The sequence below is a fragment of the Lampris incognitus genome, chromosome 13, assembly GCF_029633865.1.
Source record: "Lampris incognitus isolate fLamInc1 chromosome 13, fLamInc1.hap2, whole genome shotgun sequence".
In the NCBI taxonomy this organism is placed as follows: Eukaryota; Metazoa; Chordata; class Actinopteri; order Lampriformes; family Lampridae; genus Lampris; species Lampris incognitus.
In genome coordinates, this window is record NC_079223.1 from 47,284,900 (window position 1) to 47,312,399 (window position 27,500).

A 27,500-nucleotide genomic window follows, 5' to 3' on the forward strand; every position below is an offset into this window, starting at 1 on the left:
AGTACAGGGACACGGGGAGGATGGATTGTGTGATTTATTGCTGACCTCACCCCTGTCTTGTTGCACTGAGATTGGTGTATCATGGGAGTGCATGCATGTGGGTCAGTGTGTGAACACGTGTATTATCATACGTGTGTGTGTGTGTGTGTGTGTGTGTGTGTGTGTGTGTGTTCAGTTTAAAGCGATACATGTCCAGAGTGAGCTGTTGACGACACCACCCACAGTGCACCTGTCCCAAACCTTCCCCGATCTGTCATGCTGAAGCAGCTCCCCTCCCCTGCTCAGTGGCTGCAGTTGTAGTACTCGAGTACGGACTTGTTCTAGAGTCCACAGCTTGGGGGGTCTTGCTCTTGTCTCAGACGTCACAATGTAATGGCCTGGAGTGGCACAGTGTGGGCTCAGAATGAAGAGGAAACGCCCCTTCAGGAGAACGCTGAAGTGCAAGCTGGTAGTTCTTTCTGTATCATCATCATCATCATCATCATCAGAAGAACTGTAGCAATAGTTTGTGCCTCTGAAAAACTATAACCTTGGTCAGAAAACCTGGGTAAGACAGAGCAGAGACGTTGGGACTTACTACAGTGGTAGACCGCGACGCTTACAGCCGCGGTGTTCACCCGGACTCGTGTGGTTCCGGTCTCGGTCTTTACCGAAATGTTGGCCTCGCTGGTCTCGAGATGGACTCGGCACCTTACCGACTTCTAAACTTACAAAGAAACGTGAAGCAGCCGAGAGGAGGCGTCTCTGTCTGCCCGTATGCCAGGCCCGGCGTCCTTGACGGGGAACATCTAGTCTGCCTCTGGGGCTGGGGGGGCTGTGCTGTGGGAGTCGGAGGGGGAGCAGGGGGGACGTGGAGAGAGGTTCCTCTCTGCTCTCCTTCCCCCTGGCTTAGTACAAGCTCCTCTCCTCTGCTTTACCTCCCTCTCCTCTCTTGCTTGACCGGCTGCAGGAGCTTATGCTGATGACAGGCCGGCTTCTCTCGGTCACCCCCAGCGCCGCCAACAGAGGGGGGGTTTTAAGGGCGCTCCTGCAAAACGAGGAGGACGGCATTTCTCAAATCTGTTCCCATTTTATCGTTTTGTAACGCCGCGCCTCCCCGACGGGACGCGGGCGGATGAAGCGTCTCCGGGTGTACTCGGTGTGTGTGTGTGTGTTGATGGAAATAGCTTTTGACTGAGTGTGTGTTTTCCTGGCTGCTTTCTGATCTGCTATCAGCTGTCTTTGGTTAGGTGTGCGGGGTCTGTCATCGCCGGCGCTCGGCTATACCGACCTCAGACCGGTGATTCCAGGAAAAGCCGTAATCCGATCTCCGGGATCGGTTTCCCCGTTTTCTAGGGTAACAGCCGTCCAACAAAGAGGCATCTTTAACCAGTTTGGGAAGACCACACAGTGTGTGTGTGTGTGTGGGGGGGGGGGGGGGTGGTCCAGTGGCCTTGCTGTGTTTCCAAAGGACAGCCTACTCCCTCGGAGGCTTCTGACCCAGTGTAAAACATGGGGTCTGGTCCTCTTGAGATGGTTTGCGCTGGGCTCCCGGAGGTGGCGCGCTATTCCTAGCTAGCTCCGTGTGGGCCGCTAGCCAACGTCGGATGAGAGGACTGGAAGTGTGTAGTCCTCCTTCTCGTCCACCTACCCCCGAGCCAGAAGTCCTCCCCCGCTCACCACCGGTGCCGTCCAGGGGAGGGGGACAGCATGATGGATGGACGGTGCTCGGCCATGCGCCCGCCCGGGCACCACCCACGCAGTCGCTAACGCCGCGGCAGCGCCTGGTGGCTCCGGTGCCGCTCGGCCGTCCTCCTCCATCACTCTGCTCCTCCTCCTCCTCCTCCACCACCGGAAAGGGTGAACGCACTCACGGACGCACTCAGACACCGCCGCAGGACGCTCGCGAGAGATCCTGCGGAAAGCTAAGGGATTTCTGCCCCCCCTCCCCCCCCCGCCCCCGGCCACATTAACTGTTTAATTCTGTTTGCTGTTTCATTCATTTCCCAGCTTCGCGGGGGGGGCACGAGAGCACGTGACAAACGAATGCGGTCGCACACGTTTCTGAGCCGACGTACAGACACAAGACGTCATGAATCATTCACGCCGAAGGAAGACATGCGGGCAACAGTTACACTGTATCTGCTGTGAGTCTGTGTGTGTCTGTGTGTGTGTGTGTGTGTGTGTGTGTGTGTCCACCCTCATGGACTTCATAAGTTCCACTGACATTGTGTTTTCTCTCGGTGGTTGCCGGGAGCTCTAGTCCGGGACCGCGCTGTGTTTTTCATTGGTCGGAGAGCTGCAGATGATTAGAGCACAGACCAACCATGTAATCCCTTGTACGTCCCGTCAAACACAGGCCGTGTGTGTGTGTGTGTGTGTGTGTGTGTGTGTGTGTGTGTGTGTGTGTGTGTGTGTGTGTGTGTGTGTGTTGTGTTGTGTTCCCACATGTACATGCGTCCGTGTGTGATGGAGAGCGAGAACGTTACACTAACTACATCCCTCTCAACACCAGAACAAGTCAGAGCGCCACGCCGCATGCGTCCACCGCGGCCCCCGTGCCTCTCATTTGGTGGGCGCAGCAGCGTGCTGCACCACAGGGTTAAATACACCACTCAGCGTCCTGCCGGGGCGGAGGCTTCAGGCTCTGCTGGGAACGAGATAACGCCGCTTGATGGCTTATTTCCTGCACGCTGCAATGTCCAAATAAATAAGTAAGCAGACGGAGCGAGACCGCGCTGGGGAGGCGGAGAGCCTAGACCAGGGGGAGAGCCTAGACCAGGGGTCGGCAACCTCCTGGATGTCCCGTGCCACTTTACAAAGTTTAGAAAAATAATCACGGGCCAGAGTGCCAGTTGAGATGCATAATGAGCATTTATCTATTTATTTGTTCAGTGCTGCCGCTTGTCTCCCTGTCTAGACTCTGCATGCCAGGAGATCTACACAATCACGCACACACACGCTACTATTTGTGCAGATATTACTAGGGCGCAAAAGAAAATTAATTCAATCCTACCCATTCAGAGTGACCCTTGTTTGTCTTAGCATCTGGTAACACTGCCAGACGCACAGCGTCACATCCACACGGCGGTGCAGCGCTACGCTGAATACCGACGCATCTTTCGGTGCAGGAGTTTGCTGGTGCCTTGCGTTTTCAGCCGTGTCTGTACTGCGTCTCTCTACGGTTCTCACAGAAATGGTATTTCTCGGGTCCTGTTGATGATCGTGTCTTTGGTAACCCGTCAAATACGGCCTGCGAACTGCTGAGGAAAGCCTCCGTTATATTCTCTCCATCAGATAATGGCTCCCCGTGTTAAACTCTGCACTGCACGACTCTACAGCTGCCCTCTGTAGCTTGGTCTCTAGCTTGGTCTGTAGCTTGGTCTGTAGCTTGGTCTCTAGCTTGGTCTCTAGCTTGGTCTCTAGCTTGGTCTCTACCTTGGTCTCTAGCTTGGTCTGTAGCTTGGTCTCTAGCTTGGTCTGTAGCTTGGTCTCTAGCTTGGTCTGTAGCTTGGTCTGTAGCTTGGTCTGTAGCTTGGTCTCTAGCTTGGTCTCTAGCTTGGTCTGTAGCTTGGTCTCTAGCTTGGTCTGTAGCTTGGTCTGTAGCTTGGTCTCTAGCTTGGTCTGTAGCTTGGTCTCTAGCTTGGTCTCTAGCTTGGTCTCTAGCTTGGTCTGTAGCTTGGTCTCTAGCTTGGTCTGTAGCTCGGTCTCTAGCTCTGTCTGTAGCTTGGTCTGTAGCTTGGTCTGTAGCTTGGTCTCTAGCTTGGTCTGTAGCTTGGTCTGTAGCTTGGTCTCTAGCTTGGTCTGTAGCTTGGTCTCTAGCATGGTCTGTAGCTTGGTCTCTAGCATGGTCTGTAGCTTGGTCTGTTGCTTGGTCTGTAGCTTGGTCTGTAGCTTGGTTCTTGGCGGCACATCGGGTTGTAAGCACGCTGCTTTGTGCTGCGCCACTGCCCTCTGGATTGATTCAGCTTTATCAGCCTTATCTTTGACGTTTTGTTCCTGCCTTGTTTCAAAATGCTGTTTTACACTTGAAGTTCGACATTTTCACAGCAGACAGCAGAATTGGGAGAACCAGGCCCAGCAAGTCACATAAGTGTAATTTCTCCACCCAAGTACTAAACCAGCTGATTCGAATCGACGCTACTCTTTAGCAAGGCAGACGTATCTAGTAAGGCGAAATCAGCTGGTAAAGTGCATGTATAGGGCAAATACACGGTCAGGATTTTGACTTGCTAGACCCGGTTCTCCCACCTCTGGCAGAGTGTGCACACAGCTCGATGTCCCTGCTGCCAACAGAAAAGCCCTTGCTATCCAGGTAACCAACTACCTGGTGTTCCAGCGATTCCCTCTCGGCCCTTGGAGGCTTTGGCCCCGCTCCGGGTGGTGTTGTCCTCAGAGGCCGCTGTTGCATAGGGCCGATGTCTGGTCTTTAGGCCGGTGATACTCAGATCGTTTATCCGGGAGTATTGTTCGAGCTCGGCTACTCGGTTCTCCAGAGATGTGATCTTTCTATCCTTTCCCCCCTTTTGCTTCTTGAGTGACGAGACTTCGGCCTTCGGCTCCAAGGTCTTTTTTTTTTTGTTGCGCGGCAACTGTTGTCATTTCGGTCGACAAGTAGTCGAGAGACTTCTTGATCTCCTCAACCTCGTCTGTAACGCCACCGCCTTTCTTTTGGCCCATTTCGCTCCAAAAATTGACTCGAAAACAAACTCGGAATTAAACTCTTTTAGAGATTAATCTGTCGGAGTCGCCAGAGCACACATTTTAGCAGCCATCTTGGTCTTCGCTTCTTCGCACAGCTCGGTCCTTCCATGGAATAAACCCGAATTCGTTTGTACAAGATGACGAAAGAGGCAAATATTAGACAATATTGCTTCTGCCGTCAACAGGGATGGCTGCAAGCCCATGAATTCTGGGTTGGCATCCAGCGCTTATCAGGAAGGGCATCCGACGAAAAGTTGTGCCGATTGACAAGACCATACTGGATCGAGGGCCGGGTTAACAATGGCTGCCGTTGGTTCTGTGCCCTCACAGGGTACCAGTGGAAACTAAAATCTACCGTGGCGACCCCTGAGAAACAGGGAGTAAGTCGAAAGGAGAAGATCGCTTCTGCCATCGTCAGTTGTTCTCGACATAAAGCAAAACAGAAAGCTAGCTAGCTAGCTAGCTATGCTATGCTACGTGTTCACTACCGCTGTAATGCTGCGCTCGGGGGGCAGATCAGAGGGAGGGGGAGGAGGGGCATGACAGATGGCGTAACTTGTGTGCGCCCTCTTGGGGTCAAAAACAGTGGCGTATTTTGATTTCCGTATTATTTTAAATCAGACTTCACTTACTTTACCATTTATATTAAGAAAAAATTTAATCAAAAAGGTATGTTAATTTCGTTGTTGAATTGCTCTGCGTGCCCGTGTTAACGGCCTTGCGTACCATAGTTTGCAGAATCCTGATCTAGACGATCTAAGTTACTGTTTCGCCACTGTTTCTGTCCATTAACAACTCAAAGACCCCTGTGTGACTGTTTGTGCTAGTTTCGGTGGTGGACCGCTGTTGACTGGCTTTCAAGAGAAAAACAGCTCCACCAAGAAAAACAGATGCTATTAAATTATGCTGCATTCTGTGTGAGTGCAATGTTTGTTTTTCATTAGGCTTCTGTGTAAGATATATATATAGCACAGTGAATCCTATTGGAGAGAGAGAGAGAGAGAGAGAGAGAGAGAGAAACTCTCTCCCGGGCCTTGTACGAGCGTTTTCCTAAAGCAGCCTATTTATTCCTCTCTTTATCAAAGCAGTTTTCTCTCCTTCCCCTTTTATCAAGTCCTCCTCCCACTTAGTCTGTTCCAGCTCCGTCCTTCTTCCTCATCTCTACTCTGCAGCGGTAGGCAAGTCTACTTTGTGTATACAGTCCTAAATCCAAACTCCAGTCTCCGAGGCCAATACAGCTGCACAACTGCCCTATCTTTTTGTGTTTCTCTGTGTGAGTGTGTGTTATGCATTGTGTGTGTGTGGGGGGGGGGGGCGCCTCTATGTAAGTGCAAGACATTTTTGTTTTGACCTCCACATGATGGTGATGGATGAGGGCTGGCGATGATGGTGACGCCACTACTGGTAGACGTCTCCCCGCCTGGATTCTACTGACCGCTGAATGGAAGTAATTTAGTCTGCTCTCCCTGAAGCACAACACCGGGGGTAGAGGAAGAGGAGAGATGAGGCACCGAGTGGATGTTTATCATTTATTTTAGGGCGAAAGACAGCCGATGAAATAAAGGTGTGGCAAGAGGGGCGCGAGAGTGGGAACACGAGGGTGGGAAAGGAAGGGTCGGCTCGCTCCGCGCGCACACACACACACACACACACAAATGCACAAATATATCCCTGTGTTTTGGCAAGCACCCAGCAGCCCCTGCAGCCTTGGTCCGTACTCCTTCTCACCTTGTTCTCTTTATGTTAACCCACAACTTTTAACACCTTCCCTCATTTTTCATCTGCCCGTCACTGCATGCTGCCGTCTATCCCCCCCAGAGTCTACTTCTGTATTCCCTCCATACCGTCAGTGCAACACACAGATGTATAGATGAGGCAGTATGTAGGTAGATTGGTGTGTGTCTCCTATCTCAGAGTACTGAACAGCCAGCACGTCACGTCATGTGAAGTGCGAATAGTGAAAGTGTGCGAAAGGTAGATTACCAAGATGGACGCCAGCTCTGCTGAGTCAAACTACAGGTTAGCAGGACGACGCTGCAGATCAGCATCCCAGTTCAGGTTTAGAGACCATCTATGGATTAAAGGAGGCTGGGAAAAAGAAACTTTTTTGGGGTGGGGGGGGGGGGTTCTCCTTTTCTTCCAATTGTACTTGGCCAATTACCCCACTCTTCCGAGCCGTCCCGGTCTCTGCTCCACCCGTTCTGCTGATCCGGGGAGGGCTGCAGACTACCACATGCCTCCTCCCATACATGTGGAGTCACCAGCCGCTTCTTTTCACCTGACGGTGAGGAGTTTCACCAGGGGCGCGGGGCGCGTGGGAGGATCACGCTATTCCCCCCAGTTTCCCCTCCCACCTGAATAGATGCCCCAACCGACCAGAGGAGGCGCTAGTGCAGCGACCAGGACACATACCCACAACCGGCTTCTCACTCGCAGGCATGGCCAATTGTGTCTGTAGGGACGTCTGACCAAACCGGAACTAACACGGGGATTCGAACCGGCGATCCCCGTGTTGCTAGGCAACGGAATAGACCACCCGGACGCCCCAGGAAACCTTTTAGGTGTTTGTTGAATGAGGTGTGTCTGTAACTCTGATTGAAGACAGCAGTTCATCCCACCATGTTGGTTTCAGGTGAGATATGTCATAGAGTAACAGCCATGTGAAGAAGTGCTCTTCATCACCCCGTCTTCATCACCCCATTAAAATCCAGCTGTTGATATAGCCGACTGATGAAATCTATATCCTCACGCTTCTCTTTCCTGGACCTCACCTCTCTCTCTCTCTCTCTCTCTCCCTCTCTCGCTCTCTGTTGGGTGGAGTGTGTCCTCAGCTGCCACCTGGCCAGCCGTAGCTCATCTTACAGACCAGATCCATTAGTCAGAGGGTCTGTGGTGGTCATGACAGAGACAACATCATCAAACTAGCCGACTGTCTCACACCCCCGGGGTAATGCACTCCTCCAGCCGGCCTACATGGCGTCGCTTCACCGGGCAGGCATCTGGCGCAGCCCAGTTCAGACCTTCCTGTCCCGGCATGTCTTGTGTACGTCCAGGTGCTCAGGGCAACTGTGTCGTCAACTGAGAGGTCAGAGGTTTCAGACTCGTAACAGCCGTCACGGTGGACAATTGCCGTGTGTACTGTTTCAGTAAACGGAGTCATTTGCATTCTATTATTCTATTCTATTCCATTCAGTGATGCTTTATTGGCATGACTGCGTTCATTACAATGTTGCCAGAGCAGGTGACAGTGAAACAAGTTAACAGAGTATTAAATAAAACATAAATAAGTAAATTAAAATAAATGGAAAAAGGACGAGGTAGAACTGGCAGAAACGTAGAATAGTATTTGAACAGTAGTTGGAACAGTAACTGAGTTTTTTGGTCACTCACCGACCCTTAGGCTACGGCAATCTGACACATATTGTGCCGCAAGGCGTGACCTTTGACCCTCTCCTAAAAGAAGTGGCCATTGTTCTTTCTCATCCAGAAGCAGAACATGTGGAATCTGGTTTTCGAGTTTCTCCTGGTATTTTCCTCTTATGTTCTGGAACGTCTCACAATTTAGCAGGAAGTGCATCTCTGTCTCCACCTCACCTGCCGTGCAGTGACCACATGTTCTTTTGCTCTTTTGGTAGCCAGGATGTTTTGTGTGTCTGCCCTTTTCAGTGGCTAGACTGTGGTCACTGAGCCTGTACTTGGTAAGGATGTGTCTCTGCTTACTAGTCACTTATTATTTATTACTTATTATTATTATTATTATTATTCACTTATTATTTATTTATTTTATCACATATTATTCACTTCCTTTATTTATTTATTTATTTTATTCACTTATTATTTTTTATTACTTATTATTCACTTATTATTTATTACTATTCACTCATTATTTAGTTTTTTATTTATTACTTATTATTATTCACTCGTACCAGCAGTGTTGGTTCTACTGGATGCTGTAATGAAAAACAGATTGTAGTGCAAACAGTAAAGGCCTTGAAAATGTGACATGCATCATACACAAATGTTTACATGCTATTTGCATGCATGCCAATGGATTTGCAAAAACACACACACACACACACACACACACAGATCCCTCGGAAGGAATCTAGTTGTTTGTATGCACATCTGTAATGTGGCGTCTCGGCGAGCTGGTGGGCGTGTACGGGGTTCGGGTGAATGTATTGTGAGGGCGCACACAGTTCCCGTGTGGTTGTTTATGTGCGTGTTTTAATGCCGGGTTTCGACTGCGAGGGAAGGAAAGGAGCAGTTAACAGTTAGTGGCAGCACATTGCCATTCTCTTAACAGCCTCAACACACCTCATTAACTCTCTTAATGACTACGTAATCAGACACATTCTTCCTCTCTCCCTCTCTCCCTCTCTCTCTCTCTCTGAATGTAAGAGTAGAATTAGCAGCACTTGGTAAGACTAAACATCTCTTATCGAACTGCGCACAAGAAAACAAATACTCTGTACTAGACAAACACACACCTGGGTCAAAGGTCAGTTCCCACTGTTGAAGCTCGTCGGCCTCAAATGGAAGTAAAAAAATCCCATTTCTGATCATGGGAAGTTGAATCGGTTCATCTGGACGGCGCGTTTGTGAGCTCTTCGGTCTCTCCTGGCTGCAGGTATCTCCACCCTTATCCCCACCACTTCCTGTTCCTGATGTTCTTCAAGCAGGAACAGTCTCTGAACTCAGTGAGGGGAAAGGCTTCTTAACTATACGCGGATAAGTTAGAGGACTGAAGGTACATGGTGCGACCAGCTGTGGGACGGAGGTGGGTGAATGGTGGTGAAATGAGGGCAGAGGTGTGCGACAACACGAGCGACGGGGCGATTCTCTGGGAAGGCGAGGAAAGGTCTGCAAACGGACTGTCCAGAGATGAACAGCAGCCTCACAACACTAATCAGCCAACCCTAATCAATGATTAGGGTTGGATCAGCACTGTTGCCTCACAGCAAGAAGGTCCTGGGTTCGAACCCCAGGCCATCCCAGGTCCTTTCTGTGTGGACTTTGCATGTTCTCCCCGTGTCTGTGTGGGTTTCCTCCGGGTGCTCCCGTTTCCTCCCACCGTCAAACAGACATGCATGTTAGGATTAATACTCCTGTCTGTGCCCCTGAGCAAGGCAAGGGAAAGAAGAGCTGAAGTTGGTCCCCGGGCGCTGCAGCTATACAAGAGGATGGGTTAAATGCAGAGAACATATTCATTGTATGCATATACAATGACAAATAGTGTCTTATAGAATACAGAGACAGAAGGGGGAAAGAGAGACAATGGGGGGGGGGGTGGAGGAGAAGGAATGTGAAAGCGAGAAGAAAGCGATAGAACGAAGGTGAGAAGGCGGGTCATTGAAATAGACATATGCTATTGGGGAGGTCATTGCAGATTTGGACAGGAGTCCTGAGCCTGATGGGTTTTATATGTTGTTGTTGTTGTTGTTGTTGTTGTTGTTGTGTTCTGGCGGTGTGATGTGCCTCTCTCCGCGGTCGAAGCGGTGAAACCAACTTAAAGAACATGGGCTCGTCCCGTCCTGGCTGTCTGATTTACGAGCCACCGTGTCCGCCTGCTGAGCAGACTGCTGCAGAGCAGAGGTTGTGAAATCTCCGGGACTTGAAGGAGCCCGTTGTTTCGTGGCCCACGGGACACGTCGACGTGTGTGCGCGGACCAGCGTGCACGTTTAAATATGTGCGTTGGCAGTTGTGTACCGGCCACGGCTTTAGAGGAGTTCCAGACTTCCATAATGGGGGGAGCCTTGCGCCCCGTGGGGTTTAACCCAGGAAAAGTGATTCATCTCTGGGGCAGCTTTGCCATTGTGACCCCTGACCCCTCTGGTTCTCTGAAAATGGGTGTCGCCACTGCTGTCGGTACGTGAATATGCCATTCGCCCTACCTTGCTTTCTCGCTGGTGAAACTTAACATCACACGGGCCACATGCAGCAGAACGCCATGTTGTCGGGCAGAATGAGGAAGTTTGGGGTGTGGCGCTGCCGCGGTGTGTTGCCGCGATAGAGATCAGAGGTTAATGACGTGAATCAGACAGAAACCAGACATTACCTTTAACGTGCTGCTAATCTGCAGACCAGGCGCCTCAAGCTATCCCTGATAACGCTGGTAATTAAACCATTTATAGACTTAGTGGGGATTGTTGCTCGTGGGCATATCAGTGGCCGGAGTGCTTATCTGAATCTCAAAGCTCTTAACGCAGAGTAAGAGATACGTCTGTTGAAAGTGAGGCTGTTACTGAGACCTGACGTGTTGTGGCTGCGACAGCATGTCAGCACGCCGTGGTTTGTGCGGTCACCTGAAAACATGTGTGTTACGCCATCATTAGGCCCTCAATGGGAATGAACTGTGAGCGGCGTCGCCGGAGGAGAGCCGGGCTGCGGTAATGAACTCACTGCCTCTACCAAGGTGTGTAGCGCATTAAGGTAAATCTAGACCAGGTATAGGCCATTTGATCACCAGGGGTGGGTCTACACACTTTCACTCACTGAGTCATTCTTTCATACACCTGTAATGAAAGAAGGAGTTGGACAGGCGTGCTGTGTGCAGGAAATGGGGACGTGGAGGCTTTGGGTCTAACACCATTACGACACTCGATGTGATGCCTGGGGCCCGGGACTGGGCTGGAGCCGTGGCGATGCCTGGGGATAGTCTGCATAGCATTGTAATGAGTCTATGGAAGGTGTTTGAGCTGCAGCCCACTGTGGCTTCGCTTGCAGCCATGGATGCATTAAGGCTGAGCCGGGTTGTGGAAGCGAAGTGGAGCCCAGAGGTTATGAACCCTGTTTCTCCCTCCGCTACTTAAAGTCTGTCTTCTGTCTGCTGTCTGCCGCTAGTATACTTCATAATCTGATAAGCCCACAGACCCTGAGGCTGGCCAAGTCTGAAGTAACGCAGCGATAGACAGAGAAACAAACACTGAAAAATATGCACCGAGCAGACACACAAAGGCACAATGATCATTGTTTGAGGGAAGAACAAGGAGAGAGGAGATTGTTTTTGCAGACATAAAGGCACTCTCTAGCAGTAGGGAGTAGATTCTGCATGATAATGGTAATAATAATAATACATTGAGTTTGTATTGCGCTTTTAAGTATGTATACTTTAAGTATACATACTTGAAGTATGTATTATATTATGTTGTATTATTATATTATATTATATTGTATTATATTAAGAATGTAGTGTGAACTATTGGGGCATACTGGTCAGTATATAGAATGCAGTATGCATTGTGTACTATGTAAGAAGCACTTGGAAGACTTGCATCCAAATAGAAGTAACTCTTTATAACAACAGTGGCGTCTCTGGCACAGAAAGCCTGGTAGGACACAATAAACTCTGTATGGGCAGCATCCGACTCATCAGTGAAACTACACACAAACCTACTTGCTCCGTGAGTCCAAATACAAACGCATCTCATCAGTGAATGGAATCAGAATTGCACATATTAACGGTGCAGGAGTTAGCGTAAGTGGAGGCAAGGGATATGAGGGACATCATCAATAATGGCATTAGATCTCACACAACTGGTAGATAACTTGGTGCAGCATCAGCAGTAATGTGGACGTTGTACCGGATTGTTGTGGTGAAGAGGGAGCTGAGCCGGAAGGCAAAGCTCTCAGTTTACCAGTCAACCTTCGTTCCAACCCTCACCTATGGTCATGAGCTTTGGGTAATGACCGAAAGGGTGAAATTGCGGTTAAAAGCAGCTGAAATGGGTTTCCTCCATAGGGTGTCTGGGCTCAGCCTTAGAGGTAGGGTGAGGAGCTCGGACATCCGGAGGGAGCTCGGACTAGAGCTGCTGCTCCTTCACATCAAAAGGAGCCAGTTGTGGTGGTTCGGGCATCTGATCAGGATGCCTCCTGGGCGCCTTCCTTTGGAGGTTTTCCGGGCATGTCCAACTGGGAGGAGACCCCAGGGTAGTCCCAGAACTTGCTGGAGGGACTACATGTCCAATCTGGCCTGGGTCCGTCTTGGGATCCCCCAGGAGGAGCTGGAGGGCGTTGTTGGGGAGAGGGACGTCTGGAGTGCCCTACTTAGTTTGCTGCCACTACGACCCGACCTCGGAGAATCGGCTGATGATGAGATGCGATGAGACAACTGGTATATTACCTTGTTATACAGCATCGTATTACAAATTCAGTTATCGAGCAGCAGGGGTTAAATTGGGATTTGTTATGTGGGGGGGCTCTGGAGTTCCAGGGTTGCCATGGGTGGACATGTGTGCATAGACTACAAAATCTGATTGATATCTTTTTTAGGGGGGAATTTTTCCCCCTTTTTCTCCCCAATTGTATTCGGCCAATTACCCCACTCTTCTGACCCTTCCTGGTCACTGCTCCACCCCCTCTGCCGATCCGGGGAGGGCTGCAGACATGCCTCCTCCAATGCATGTGGAGTCACCAGCTGCTTCTTTTCACCTGACAGTGAGGAGTTTTGCCAGGGGGACGTAGCGCATGGGAAGATCACACTATTCCCCCCAGTTCCCCCTCCCCCCTGAACAGGCGCCCCGACCGACCAGAGGAGGCGCTAGTGCAGCGACCAGGACACATACCCACATCCGACTTCCCACCCGCAGACACGGCCAATTGTGTCTGTAGGGATGCCCGACCAAGCCGGAGGTGACGGAATAGGCCACCACGCCACCCGGACGCCCTGACTGGTATCATTTGACAAACTATGAATAAAATATAACAAGGTGAGACAACCCTCCGCTCTGAACACTAAAACACTCATCAGTCATTCTAGCCACTGTTGGCAGTGTGCAAAACTACAGCTGATGACAATAAAATCTTTCTGTAAGTGCACTCTCCTGTGTACCTCTGTCACTACACTACAGAGAACAATAATACAAACAAAAATATGGATAAAACAGTCTCTTTAATAGCTGTGTTAATCTGGAAATAATTTCCCTTTTACAAATATTCACAGGCTGCCAACACCTGTTCAAATTTCCAAACCTTCCATGACTGTTGGCTACCAAAAGATTGGAGGCAACCTGCCACAAACTATCTTGCGTTAGCACCATTTTGTGAAACCCAAACGTTTAAACAGCATATCACAGCAACTGACATGCTGTTATCAAACCTGTCAGTCTCTGACCCATTTGTCTCCCTAGCTTGTCATCCACCTATGCCACATACTGGTCTCCAGCCTAACCCGGTTAACGGGATGGTTCATGTCAACTTACAGTCACAAAGTTAGCCTAGCAAAATGGCGCCGGCTGCTGATATTACCGCCATAGCTAGCTAGCTAGCTAAAGTAAGCCACTTGGCCGTCTGATGTTATGATGAGTTTGCCTTGATTTAAAACTAAAAACCTTGATGTAATGAAGAACCGTGGTCGCTGGTTTGTAGTTAATGAAGTTTACAGCACTTTGCTAAAATATCAGTGTTGGTAGAGGAGACATTTAGCGGGGATATCAGACGACAACGTGGTATACTCACTCGTGCCACAGTGAGGACATTTTTCCCGCCAGTTAATAAACTCACGATGACAACACCGGTGTTACCGGATACACCGACCTGACGTCATTTCTGGGGGTGGACCTTTGCTCGAAACTCGAAAAAACACATGAATCGTTCTTTATTTGAATGGCCAGCATGTAATATGTGTATTCTTTTAACAATAAAGGCAGAGTAAAAATGTAGGGATAAATTAATTGTGAATGGAAGAATTTTTTCTTTTGCCGGGGCTCAACCCCGCCTGATGACGTGTGAGGTGCTAATGTGGCGGCGCTGCGCCCCGGACAGCCCAGTTTAATCCCGATCAAGCAGTATACGATCATTATGGTCTGCAGCTGTACCACATCCAAAGCAACCTTTCAGAAGGGGGAAACCCATTGCTATCCAGGGTTTCACCTACAGCCAACGTAACGCGCCTCGTAATAATGCAACATACACTCACCAGTGACGTCATTACTTGAACAGAAAAGATGCACGACGATCTTTCATCTGGGCAAACTTGTCAATAACTTTTCTGTCAAAGTCCGCCAATCCATGAATGCGTTCATTTTAGCATAGCATAGCAAGTGCATTTACCCTCTGTTGCCCCATGGTGTCAGATGGTGTGGCATGTAGCAGCGTAGCAACGCCAATATCGTAAACGGCGTTTACTAAACGTCTTGACGTACGTCATTCATTCTGTTATTTATATTGGCTGCTCTCAGCATGGGGCCGACATGATCGTGCTCTCAGCACGGGGCCAACATGATCGTGCTCTCAGCATGGGGCCAACATGATCGTGCTCTCAGCATGGGGTCAACATGATCGTGCTCTCAGCACGGGGCCAACATGATCGTGCTCTCAGCATGGGGCCAACATGATCGTGCTCTCAGCATGGGGCCGACATGATCGTGCTCTCAGCATGGGGCCGACATGATCGTGCTCTCAGCATGGGGCCGACATGATCGTGCTCTCAACATGGGGCCAACATGATCGTGCTCTCAACATGGGGCCAACATGATCGTGCTCTCAGCATGGGGCCAACATGATTGTGCTCTCGCCAACATGATCGTGTTCTCAGCATGGGGCCAACATGATCGTGCTCTCGCCAACATGATCGTGCTCTCAGCACGGGGCCAACATGATCGTGCTCTCAGCACGGGGCCAACATGATCGTGCTCTCAGCACGGGGCCAACATGATCGTGCTCTCGCCAACATGATCGTGCTCTCAGCATGGGGCCAACATGATCGTGCTCTCAGCATGGGGCCAACATGATCGTGCTCTCAGCATGGGGCCAACATGATCGTGCTCTCAGCATGGGGCCAACATGATCGTGCTCTCAGCATGGGGCCAACATGGTCGTGCTCTCAGCATGGGGCCGACATGATCTTCTCTCAGCATGGGGCCAACATGATCGTGTCGTCAGCATGGGGCCAACATGATCGTGCTCTCAGCATGGGGCCAACATGATCGTGCTCTCAGCATGGGGCCAACATGATCGTGCTCTCAGCATGGGGCCGACATGATCGTGCTCTCAGCATGGGGCCAACATGATCTTCCTCTCAGCACAGGGCCAACATGATCGTGTTCTCAGCATGGGGCCAACATGATCGTGCTCTCAGCATGGGGCCAACATGATCGTGTTCTCAGCATGGGGCCAACATGATCGTGCTCTCAGCATGGGGCCAACATGATCGTGCTCTCAGCATGGGGCCAACATGATCGTGCTCTCAGCATGGGGCCAACATGATTGTGCTCTCGCCAACATGATCGTGTTCTCAGCATGGGGCCAACATGATCGTGCTCTCGCCAACATGATCGTGCTCTCAGCACGGGGCCAACATGATCGTGCTCTCAGCACGGGGCCAACATGATCGTGCTCTCAGCACGGGGCCAACATGATCGTGCTCTCGCCAACATGATCGTGCTCTCAGCATGGGGCCAACATGATCGTGCTCTCAGCATGGGGCCAACATGATCGTGCTCTCGCCAACATGATCGTGCTCTCAGCATGGGGCCAACATGATCGTGCTCTCGCCAACATGATCGTGCTCTCAGCACGGGGCCAACATGATCGTGCTCTCAGCACGGGGCCAACATGATCGTGCTCTCGCCAACATGATCGTGCTCTCAGCATGGGGCCAACATGATCGTGCTCTCAGCATGGGGCCAACATGATCGTGCTCTCGCCAACATGATCGTGCTCTCAGCATGGGGCCAACATGATCGTGCTCTCGCCAACATGATCGTGCTCTCAGCACGGGGCCAACATGATCGTGCTCTCAGCACGGGGCCAACATGATCGTGCTCTCAGCATGGGGCCAACATGATCGTGCTCTCGCCAACATGATCGTGCTCTCAGCACGGGGCCAACATGATCGTGCTCTCAGCACGGGGCCAACATGATCGTGCTCTCGGCACAGGGCCAACATGATCGTGCTCTCAGCATGGGGCCAACATGATCGTGTTCTCAGCATGGGGCCAACATGATCGTGTTCTCAGCATGGGGCCAACATGATCATGCTCTCAGCATGGGGCCAACATGATCGTGTTCTCAGCATGGGGCCAACATGATCGTGCTCTCAGCATGGGGCCAACATGATCGTGTTCTCAGCATGGGGCCAACATGATCGTGCTCTCAGCATGGGGTCAACATGATCGTGCTCTCAGCATGGGGCCAACATGATCGTGCTCTCAACACGAGGCCAACATGGTCGTGCTCTTGCCAACATTATCGTGCTCTCAGCATGGGGCCAACATGATCTTCCTCTCAGCACGGGGCCAACATGATCGTGCTCTCAGCATGGGGCCAACTTTATCGTGCTCTCAACATGAGGCCAACATGGTCGTGCTCTTGCCAACATGATCTTCCTCTCAGCACGGGGCCAACATGATCTTCCTCTCAGCATGGGGCCAACATGATCTTCCTCTCAGCACGGGGCCAACTTTATCGTGCTCTCAACATGAGGCCAACATGGTCGTGCTCTTGCCAACATGATCGTGCTCTCAGCTCGGGGTCAACATGATCGTGCTCTCGGCATGGGGCCAACATGATCGTGCTCTTGGCATGGGGCCAACATGATCGTGCTCTCAGCATGGGGCCAACATGATCGTGCTCTCAGCATGGGGCCAACATGGTCGTGCTCTCAGCATGGGGCCGACATGATCTTCTCTCAGCATGGGGCCAACATGATCGTGTCGTCAGCATGGGGCCAACATGATCGTGCTCTCAGCATGGGGCCAACATGATCGTGCTCTCAGCATGGGGCCAACATGATCGTGCTCTCAGCATGGGGCCGACATGATCGTGCTCTCAGCATGGGGCCAACATGATCTTCCTCTCAGCACAGGGCCAACATGATCGTGTTCTCAGCATGGGGCCAACATGATCGTGCTCTCAGCATGGGGCCAACATGATCGTGTTCTCAGCATGGGGCCAACATGATCGTGCTCTCAGCATGGGGCCAACATGATCGTGCTCTCAGCATGGGGCCAACATGATCGTGCTCTCAGCATGGGGCCAACATGATTGTGCTCTCGCCAACATGATCGTGTTCTCAGCATGGGGCCAACATGATCGTGCTCTCGCCAACATGATCGTGCTCTCAGCACGGGGCCAACATGATCGTGCTCTCAGCACGGGGCCAACATGATCGTGCTCTCAGCACGGGGCCAACATGATCGTGCTCTCGCCAACATGATCGTGCTCTCAGCATGGGGCCAACATGATCGTGCTCTCAGCATGGGGCCAACATGATCGTGCTCTCGCCAACATGATCGTGCTCTCAGCATGGGGCCAACATGATCGTGCTCTCGCCAACATGATCGTGCTCTCAGCACGGGGCCAACATGATCGTGCTCTCAGCACGGGGCCAACATGATCGTGCTCTCAGCATGGGGCCAACATGATCGTGCTCTCGCCAACATGATCGTGCTCTCAGCACGGGGCCAACATGATCGTGCTCTCAGCACGGGGCCAACATGATCGTGCTCTCGGCACAGGGCCAACATGATCGTGCTCTCAGCATGGGGCCAACATGATCGTGTTCTCAGCATGGGGCCAACATGATCGTGTTCTCAGCATGGGGCCAACATGATCATGCTCTCAGCATGGGGCCAACATGATCGTGTTCTCAGCATGGGGCCAACATGATCGTGCTCTCAGCATGGGGCCAACATGATCGTGTTCTCAGCATGGGGCCAACATGATCGTGCTCTCAGCATGGGGCCAACATGATCGTGTTCTCAGCATGGGGCCAACATGATCGTGCTCTCAGCATGGGGTCAACATGATCGTGCTCTCAGCATGGGGCCAACATGATCGTGCTCTCAACACGAGGCCAACATGGTCGTGCTCTTGCCAACATTATCGTGCTCTCAGCATGGGGCCAACATGATCTTCCTCTCAGCACGGGGCCAACATGATCGTGCTCTCAGCATGGGGCCAACTTTATCGTGCTCTCAACATGAGGCCAACATGGTCGTGCTCTTGCCAACATGATCTTCCTCTCAGCACGGGGCCAACATGATCTTCCTCTCAGCATGGGGCCAACATGATCTTCCTCTCAGCACGGGGCCAACTTTATCGTGCTCTCAACATGAGGCCAACATGGTCGTGCTCTTGCCAACATGATCGTGCTCTCAGCTCGGGGTCAACATGATCGTGCTCTCGGCATGGGGCCAACATGATCGTGCTCTTGGCATGGGGCCAACATGATCGTGCTCTCAGCATGGGGCCAACATGATCGTGCTCTCAGCATGGGGCCAACATGATCGGGCCCCACAGCGCAGTACTGAACACGTGCAGTGTTTTCAACTGCTCACTTGGTTACATGAACGCTGGCGGGCCCCATGCTCGCCAGAGGAGGACTACTAGAAGTAATGACCTTCACACAACAGGTACAGGAAGGTATTTGGAATGTATGTATTACTTGTTATGCTGAAGTATTGATCATGTTGTGCAGTGGAGCCAGTGGAGCCAGGGCCCACTGGCCCCTCGTGTAGAGATGCCTGATAACAAGAAGAACATTGCTGCTTTTGCTTTGTCTGTTTCATTTCAGCCTTAGTGCTTTAATTATGATATATAAGTCATTATTATGGGTGGCACGGTGGCGCAGCATGGTGGCCTCAAAGCAAGAAGCTCCTGGGTTCAAACCAGGTCGTCCTCTGTGTGGAGTTTCCACGTTCTCCCCGTGTCTGCGTGGGTTTCCTCCGGGTGCTCCGGTTTCCTCCCACAGTCCAAAGACATGTAGGTCAGGTGAACCACCCATACTAAAGTTGTCCCTAGGTGTGTGTGTGGTGGGGGGGGGGGACTGTGATGACCTGGCGGCCTGTCCAGGGTGTCTCCCCGCCTGCTGCCCAATGACTTCTGGGATAGGCTGCAGCATCCCCGCGACCCCAGTTGGGGTCAGCGGCTTGGATAATGCATGGAGGGAAGTAATTATCATATTGATATAATTATTGATCAAGAGAACATTTCAATTTGCCGATAACGGCTGCCGCCCCTCCCACGTCATTGTCCAACATGTTGCTATGGAAAAAGTTCTCTTGGCCGGTTGTTTCCGTGAAAATGACAAAGGCACAAAGATTTATGGGATAGCTCTGGTTGTGTAGTGACCATAAACTGCGTACTTAGTATTTTCCTCTGTGTCGTATGCGTCCACATACCCTGCACAGTACATTTTCCCACTAACATCGCACATACTCACAATTGAATACTATAAGTATGTAGTATGGACAATCTGGACATGGCTTGTGTCTTGCCGTGTCCGTGCCAGTGTGAGTTCACAATTGTGTTATCGTGTTTGTCCTTCGTGTTTCCGGGCTGTGTTTCAAGAGATACGCCACGGCGGCGGTATGTGTCGAAGACGCACAAACGTTAGATTTACAGTCAGGACTCAGTGTCGGAGACTGATTGTGGCCAACGGCACACTTTGTGGTGACAGTTCTCACATAATCATGTCTGCTTTCACAGGGATCAGTGCTCCCCCTGAAAACCCCTTCCGAGCTCATCGAAAACGTCAAATAGCTCCGGGCCAGCTCCGGCGGGAGCCGGGCCTTGGGAATACCAGCGAGGGGCGACCACAGGCTATGTAAAATACAGCCTTGTCCGCCACAGAAATGTCCCGTTTGCCGTTTTGAGAATGTGTAAATGCAGAAATGTAGAGTTGCTAAATTTAATAATGCTCTGGCCCCCGACACAGTCGAAACTAGTCGATAAATCCTTAAGGAGCTGCAGACTCCAAACCAAGACCACTGGGGATTATTCCGGTGGACGTGACGGGAGCACGGAGGAGCTAGCTGCGAGGATGGAGGCTGTGGGGGTGGAGGAGAGGAAGGGGGTTTCTTGCGGGATAGATGGGATCACTTCAGCTTGTCCTGCTTACTTTTTCACGCCGGGTGTTGTTGCAACGGAGACGTGTCGGTGAGACCACCCACAAACTCCGCGTCCCACCCGGTCCGACAGCGCCGTAAGTGAGACCGTATGGAGGCTGCGGCCAATCGCGTTATAGCGTGCAAACAGGATTAGGGCGGTTTCGCTGTGTGGATTTCACCCTCGCGCTTTCATTTGCCTACTTACACGTATGGCATTGTGCTCATGTCGTCATCCCCTCCTGCCCCGCGTGGATGTGAGGGGCAGGACAGCGAGGCTGTGCTCGTGTCGTCATCCCCCTCCTGCCCCGTGTGGATGTGAGGGGCAGGACAGCGAGGCTGTGCTCATGTTGTCATCCCCTCCTGCCCCGTGTGGATGTGAGGTGCCGGACAGCGAGGCTGTGCTCATGTTGTCATCCCCCTCCTGCCCCGTGTGGATGTGAGGTGCCGGACAGCGAGGCTGTGCTCATGTCGTCATCCCCTCCTGCCCCGTGTGGATGTGAGGTGCCGGACAGCGAGGCTGTGCTCATGTTGTCATCCATCTCCTGCCCCGTGTGGATGTGAGGTGCCGGACAGCGAGGCTGTGCTCATGTTGTCATCCCCTCCTGCCCCGTGTGGATGTGAGGTGCCGGACAGCGAGGCTGTGCTCATGTCGTCATCCCCTCCTGCCCCGTGTGGATGTGAGGTGCCGGACAGCGAGGCTGTGCTCATGTTGTCATCCCCTCCTGCCCCGTGTGGATGTGAGGGGCAGGACAGCGAGGCTGTGCTCATGTTGTCATCCCCTCCTGCCCCGTGAGGATGTGAGGGGCAGGACAGCGAGGCTGTGCTCGTGTCGTCATCCCCTCCTGCCCCGTGTGGATGTGAGGGGCAGGACAGCGAGGCTGTGCTCATGTTGTCATCCCCTCCTGCCCCGTGTGGATGTGAGGGGCAGGACAGCGAGGCTGTGCTCATGTTGTCATCCCCTCCTGCCCCGTGTGGATGTGAGGTGCCGGACAGCGAGGCTGTGCTCATGTCGTCATCCCCTCCTGCCCCGTGTGGATGTGAGGTGCCGGACAGCGAGGCTGTGCTCATGTTGTCATCCATCTCCTGCCCCGTGTGGATGTGAGGTGCCGGACAGCGAGGCTGTGCTCATGTTGTCATCCCCTCCTGCCCCGTGTGGATGTGAGGTGCCGGACAGCGAGGCTGTGCTCATGTCGTCATCCCCTCCTGCCCCGTGTGGATGTGAGGTGCCGGACAGCGAGGCTGTGCTCATGTTGTCATCCCCTCCTGCCCCGTGTGGATGTGAGGGGCAGGACAGCGAGGCTGTGCTCATGTTGTCATCCCCTCCTGCCCCGTGAGGATGTGAGGGGCAGGACAGCGAGGCTGTGCTCGTGTCGTCATCCCCTCCTGCCCCGTGTGGATGTGAGGGGCAGGACAGCGAGGCTGTGCTCATGTTGTCATCCCCTCCTGCCCCGTGTGGATGTGAGGGGCAGGACAGCGAGGCTGTGCTCATGTCGTCATCCCCTCCTGCCCCGTGTGGATGTGAGGGGCAGGACAGTGAGGCTGTGCTCATGTTGTCATCCCCCTCCTGCCCCGTGTGGATGTGAGGGGCAGGACAGCGAGGCTGTGCTCATGTCGTCATCCCCCTCCTGCCCCGTGTGGATGTGAGGGGCAGGACAGCGAGGCTGTGCTCATGTTGTCATCCCCTCCTGCCCCGGGTGGATGTGAGGGGCAGGACAGCGAGGCTGTGCTCGTGTTGTCATCCCCCTCCTGCCCCGGGTGGATGTGAGGGGCAGGACAGCGAGGCTGTGCTCATGTTGTCATCCCCTCCTGCCCCGTGGGGATGTGAGGGGCAGGACAGCGAGGCTGTGCTCATGTTGTCATCCCCTCCTGCCCCGTGTGGATGTGAGGGGCAGGACAGCGAGGCTGTGCTCATGTCGTCATCCCCCTCCTGCCCCGTGTGGATGTGAGGGGCAGGACAGCGAGGCTGTGCTCATGTTGTCATCCCCTCCTGCCCCGGGTGGATGTGAGGGGCAGGAGGGCCAGACAGCGAGGCTGTGGCTGGATGCAATATTACGAATCCTCTGAACGGCTTCTGCGTTTTCATGTCTATCTCCGTCTCTTTCTCGCCACCCCCCGTCTCTTTCTCGCCACCTCCGCCTCTTTCTCGCCACCTCCGCCTCTTTCTCGCCACCTCCGTCTACTTTTTTCATCTCTTCCGTCTATCTTTCTCTCTTTCCTGACACTTCACTTCTGGCAGACCAACAGCTCTTGTTTCCAGCAAGGCGCTCTTCTTATAAATTCTCCCATTGTTACCCAGGAGCAAACACACACCCACACACACACACACACACACACACACACACACCACATATTTCCCACAATGTCCGGGGGGGGTAGAAGTCATTAACAGTAGAGTTCCATGTGTGTGTGTGTGTGTGTGTGTCATGTTTGCTCCAGCAGGATGAGGAGAAGGTGAGAGGGCTAATTAGTGATCAGATAGAGCTGGGAGTCAGGTAGAACAAAAGCATTCCTGGCGCCTGCAGCGCCGCTGGGGTAAGAGGCAGCGGGGCAGCCGGGGTGAGAGGCAGCGGGGCAGCCGGGGTGAGAGGCAGCGGGGCAGCCGGGGTGAGAGGCAGCGGGGCAGCCGGGGTGCCAGACTGATCCGCTCTCAACTCTGCACTTTGGCTGTTTTGCCAAGGGAACAACAAAGGAAGTGGAAGGAGCACAGCGGCTCCGGCTGCCGTGCCGGCCAGATAGGAGACGTAAGGCGGTTCTGGTGTTTGGGATACAGTCTAGCTGGATACGGGGGGCGGTGGTCTGGATGCAAAGGTGGTCGTCGTGGTACTGTGGCGGCTGCACATGAGAACTTGAGATGTGCCACCTTCGTGTTCTGCGGGCCCTTTAAGAGTCGAGGTTAGATTAAACTAGAACGACCGGGATTTCACTCCTACCTAAAACGACCGTGGGCGGTCAAAATGACGGCCGGTTTTTAAACTCTACATTCTGTCAAGATAAATACCCAGTTGAGATATTAATGCATTGCATGTGGTAGTATGTCTGTTATGAAACTAACGGACACCAAAATTAACATTTTAACAACTTTAATACTGTTTTTGAACTATTTAAAATGGCCGCTGTCCAGCGCCTGTAAATACCGCAGCGCCTCTGTGGTAGTCATGGTGCATCTGTAACGGCGTCTGTAACCAGACATGTTGGACATAATCAAAAATCAAGTTTAGACTATTTCTCTCCACTGGAGGGCGCTAGTGTGTTTCTAGGACAGAGCAACGAACTTCACGAAGGAAATGACGCCACCAACACACGTCATAACATGACGCGCGCGATCACGCTCAAAATTATGTGCCGTCGTTTTGACCGCTCGTGGTCGTTTTAGGTAGATCTTATCATAACTTCTTCTTTTCTTTTTTTCCCCGCCCTTTTCTCCTCAATTGGACCCGGGCTATCACCCCACTCTTCCGAGCCGTCCCGGTCTCTGCTCCACCCCCTCTGCCGATCCGGGGAGGGCTGCAGACTACCACATGCCTCCCCCGATACATGTGGAGTCGCCAGCCGCTTCTTTTCACCTGACAGTGAGTTTCACCAGGGGGACGTAGCGCGTGGGAGGATCACGCTATTCCCCCCAGTTCCCCCCCCTCCCGAACAGGCGCCCCGACCGACCAGAGGAGGCGCTAGTGCAGCGACCAGGACACGTACCCACATGCAGCTTCCCACCCGCAGACACGGCCACTTGTGTCTGTGGGGACGCCCGACCAAGCCGGCGGTAACACGGGGATTCAAACCGGCGATCCCCGTGTTGGCAGGCAACGGAATAGACCGCTACGCCACCCGGGCGCCCCAACACAACTTTTTTATGCAATTGATCTAAAACTGATTTTAATGCAATATATGCAATTCTAGGAGCAATCGGGGAGCGGCAGGTCTGTGTCTCTTTTTCACAAAGTTATTAAACTTCTAAAATACAAAACGGTCCAAATGACGGCCTTGGGCGTTCTGGGAGGAATGAAACGTCCCGGCAAGGGTCTTAAAAGAGAAACCCTCTCATTGCCTCTCCGTGCCTGCGCTCCCACAGTTGGTGACCCCGCGCGTCGACCTCCGACATGTCGGTAGACGGCGCTACCGGTGCCGTCGGTTCCAGCGAGGCCAACGCAGCTGGTCACGGCACCCAGCGTGGGTGGGGGTGGGGGTGGGTGGGGTTAGGGGGGGTTAGCTGGTTAACACGCTACATGCCGGTGTGTCCTGTGTTTAAAGGGACGCTTTCATGCTGTTTCTGAGCACATTTTTAACACGGGTGGTTTGAGTTACAACCGAAGGTAGGCGTGGTTTTAAGGTTTCATAGCTATTGGCTACTGAAATCCAGGGCGGGCGCAGTGGGGCGTGGCTGGGTGGAGGGCGGGCGTGCGGGCGTGGCTGGGTTGGAGTGTGGGCGTGGCTGGGTGGAGGGCGGTCGTGTGGGCGTGACTGGGTGGAGGGTGGGCGTGTGGGCGTGGCTGGGTGGAGGGCGGGCGTGTGAGCGTGGCTGGGTGGAGGGCGGTCGTGTGGGCGTGGCTGAGTGGGCTACACACTGGGGCTAACCCGCTTGCCGTAGAAAAACGAGAAATTCACTGCTGACGTCACCCTTCCGGCTCTGTCGTCACTCTACGCAAACAAAAGGAAATGGTGACCGACGAGACCGCCGACGGCAGCTTTGAGGTTGCGGATGCGGAAGCGGAAGTGGACTCCTCTTCTAAGCGGAAGTGGACTCCTCTTTCTAAGCCGAAGTGGACTCCTCTTTCTAAGCGGAAGTGGACTCCTCTTTCTAAGCGGAAGTTGTCTCCTCTTTCTAAGCGGAAGTTGACGCCTCTTTCTAAGCGGAAGTGGACTCCTCTTTCTAAGCGGAAGTGGACTCCTCTTTCTAAGCGGAAGTGGACTCCTCTTTCTAAGCGAAAGTTGACGCCTCTTTCTAAGCGGAAGTGGACGCCTCTTTCTAAGCGGAAGTGGACGCCTCTTTCTAAGCGGAAGTGGACTCCTCTTTCTAAGCGGAAGTTGACGCCTCTTTCTAAGCGGAAGTTGACTCCTCTTTCTAAGCGGAAGTTGACGCCTCTTTCTAAGCGGAAGTTGACTACTCGCCTCACGAATACGTTGCCCAGCCGTTACAGCGTCTCCGCTTTTATAGCGTCCCGCTACGGACACGCCCGCCATGCTAATGCTAATTCCTGATGTCGCTCGTCTGGCCATAAAGGTGATTTTAGAGCTACCGATTTGTCTCATCGATCACATCCACGCTCCTTACATCGATTAACAACAGGAAAAGTCGGCTTTTGATGCTCTTTTCGTTCCCGCGCTCCCGCAGCACTGCCACGCGGCCAAAACCAAAGCGTCAGTCTACAGCACGTGCACCTGGAAGTGAGACCCGTGGAGGGTCGCAGGTGGGCTAATTACGCCCGGCGAGCACCACTCGTGGTGTGTGTGACTGACATGTGAGCGTGTGTTGTAGCCGGGGTGTGTGCGTATCCGGCGGTGTCTATGCATGTTTGCTAATATTTCCGAGCTGACGCGGTTGAACGGCAGCCAGCTGAAGCTGGCGTGTGTGTGCGTGTGTGTGCGTGTGCGTGTGTGCGTGTGGAGCTGGAATGCGGCGCCGTTAAGATGATTGGGTGGCCTCGGCGTTAGTTTATTCAAGATGTAAAGGGGCCTGTCTTACTCTCGTTCCCCCGCAACATCGTGGGGGTAAATACAGCTTTTAATGGGATGAGACTGCAGATGAGACAAGACGCCACAGGCGAGCTGTCAGGGCGCCCCCATCAGTCCTGACAGTGCTTACATCAGCTTCTCCGTGTGTGCGTGTGTGTGTGTGTGTGTGTGTGTGTGTGTGTTTCAGATGAATTATCAAAATATGAGTGCTCATAAAAAATGTGACAGTGTGTTTTTTTTTCTTTGTGGGGGGGGGGGTGGGTGGTGGTGGTGGGGTTACCTCCCGCCTCGCATTTTGTACATTCAGAAACAACCACACCAAAACAGGCAAACATGCAAATTCCACTTTTTTTAATTGCGGCATATTTACAGTGGCCAGCAAAGTGCTGTTTTAATTGCTGCTGCGCTGTGAAGGCACAACTAACCAGTCATTAGACGGATCGCACAACACAACACAACCAGCGTGGTAAAGTAACCACGTTATGTTTGTGCTGCTTCTCCCTTTGTAGTCCGCTGACACTGTGTCTGTGCAATTTACATTCCCGAGATAGTTCTCGGAAGGATGACCCCGACAGGACAGGATTTGGGAATGTGATTTGGGAATGGTTGGGAATGGTTGGAACTCACTTTAACCTCCGTGCATGTTTTTTTTTTTTATCTTCGAGTGCTCATGTGACTGTTTAATTATGGGCTGAATATGTGTGTGTGTGTGTGTGTGTGTGCTGTACATGTATGTGTGTGTAATGCACGCACACACAGGCGGGGTACATGCTACCAGAGAGCCGTACAGCACAGACGTGTTGTGCAAAACTGTATAGAATGTGGCGCTGCATGTACTCCTGTACTCCCAGTCTCTTCTGGTGACCACAAGTACTCTGTTTATGTCAGAGCTGTGTGTGTGTGTGTGTGTGTGTGTGTGTGTGTGTGTGTGTGTGCGTGTGTCCAAAAGATGGGCAGAGCCTCTCTGGATGAGGTTAGCCCACCATTTAAGCGACAGACAAAGGACCCTGCTAATTAAAACTATGGCTCTACTTGTGTTCCACTCACTCTCCTCCCTGCCTCTCCTCCCCTCTGCTCTCTCTACCTCTCCCTCTCCACCCCTCTGCTCTCTCTACCTCTCCCTCTCCACCCCCTCTCCACACGTACACTTTTCAAATGCCTAATTTGTATCCACCGTTAAGCTCTGCACACACAAACACTGTGCCACACACTGCAGCACAATGCCCCATTTCTGGACACTCTGCCCTGAAACGAGCGCCCGGGCTAAACTCTCGTCTCTCATTGGCTCCTGACTCGCAGCTTTTGTCGCCCCTTTG

General features: G+C 52.5%; 1 protein-coding gene across 1 annotated transcript in view; it reads left to right on the forward strand.

Moving 5' to 3' along the window:
• The window catches only part of slit1a (slit homolog 1a (Drosophila)), a 172,155-nt gene that overhangs the window by 62,161 nt on the left and 82,494 nt on the right, over positions 1–27,500 (forward strand). The gene's annotated exons all lie outside the window — the stretch shown is intronic.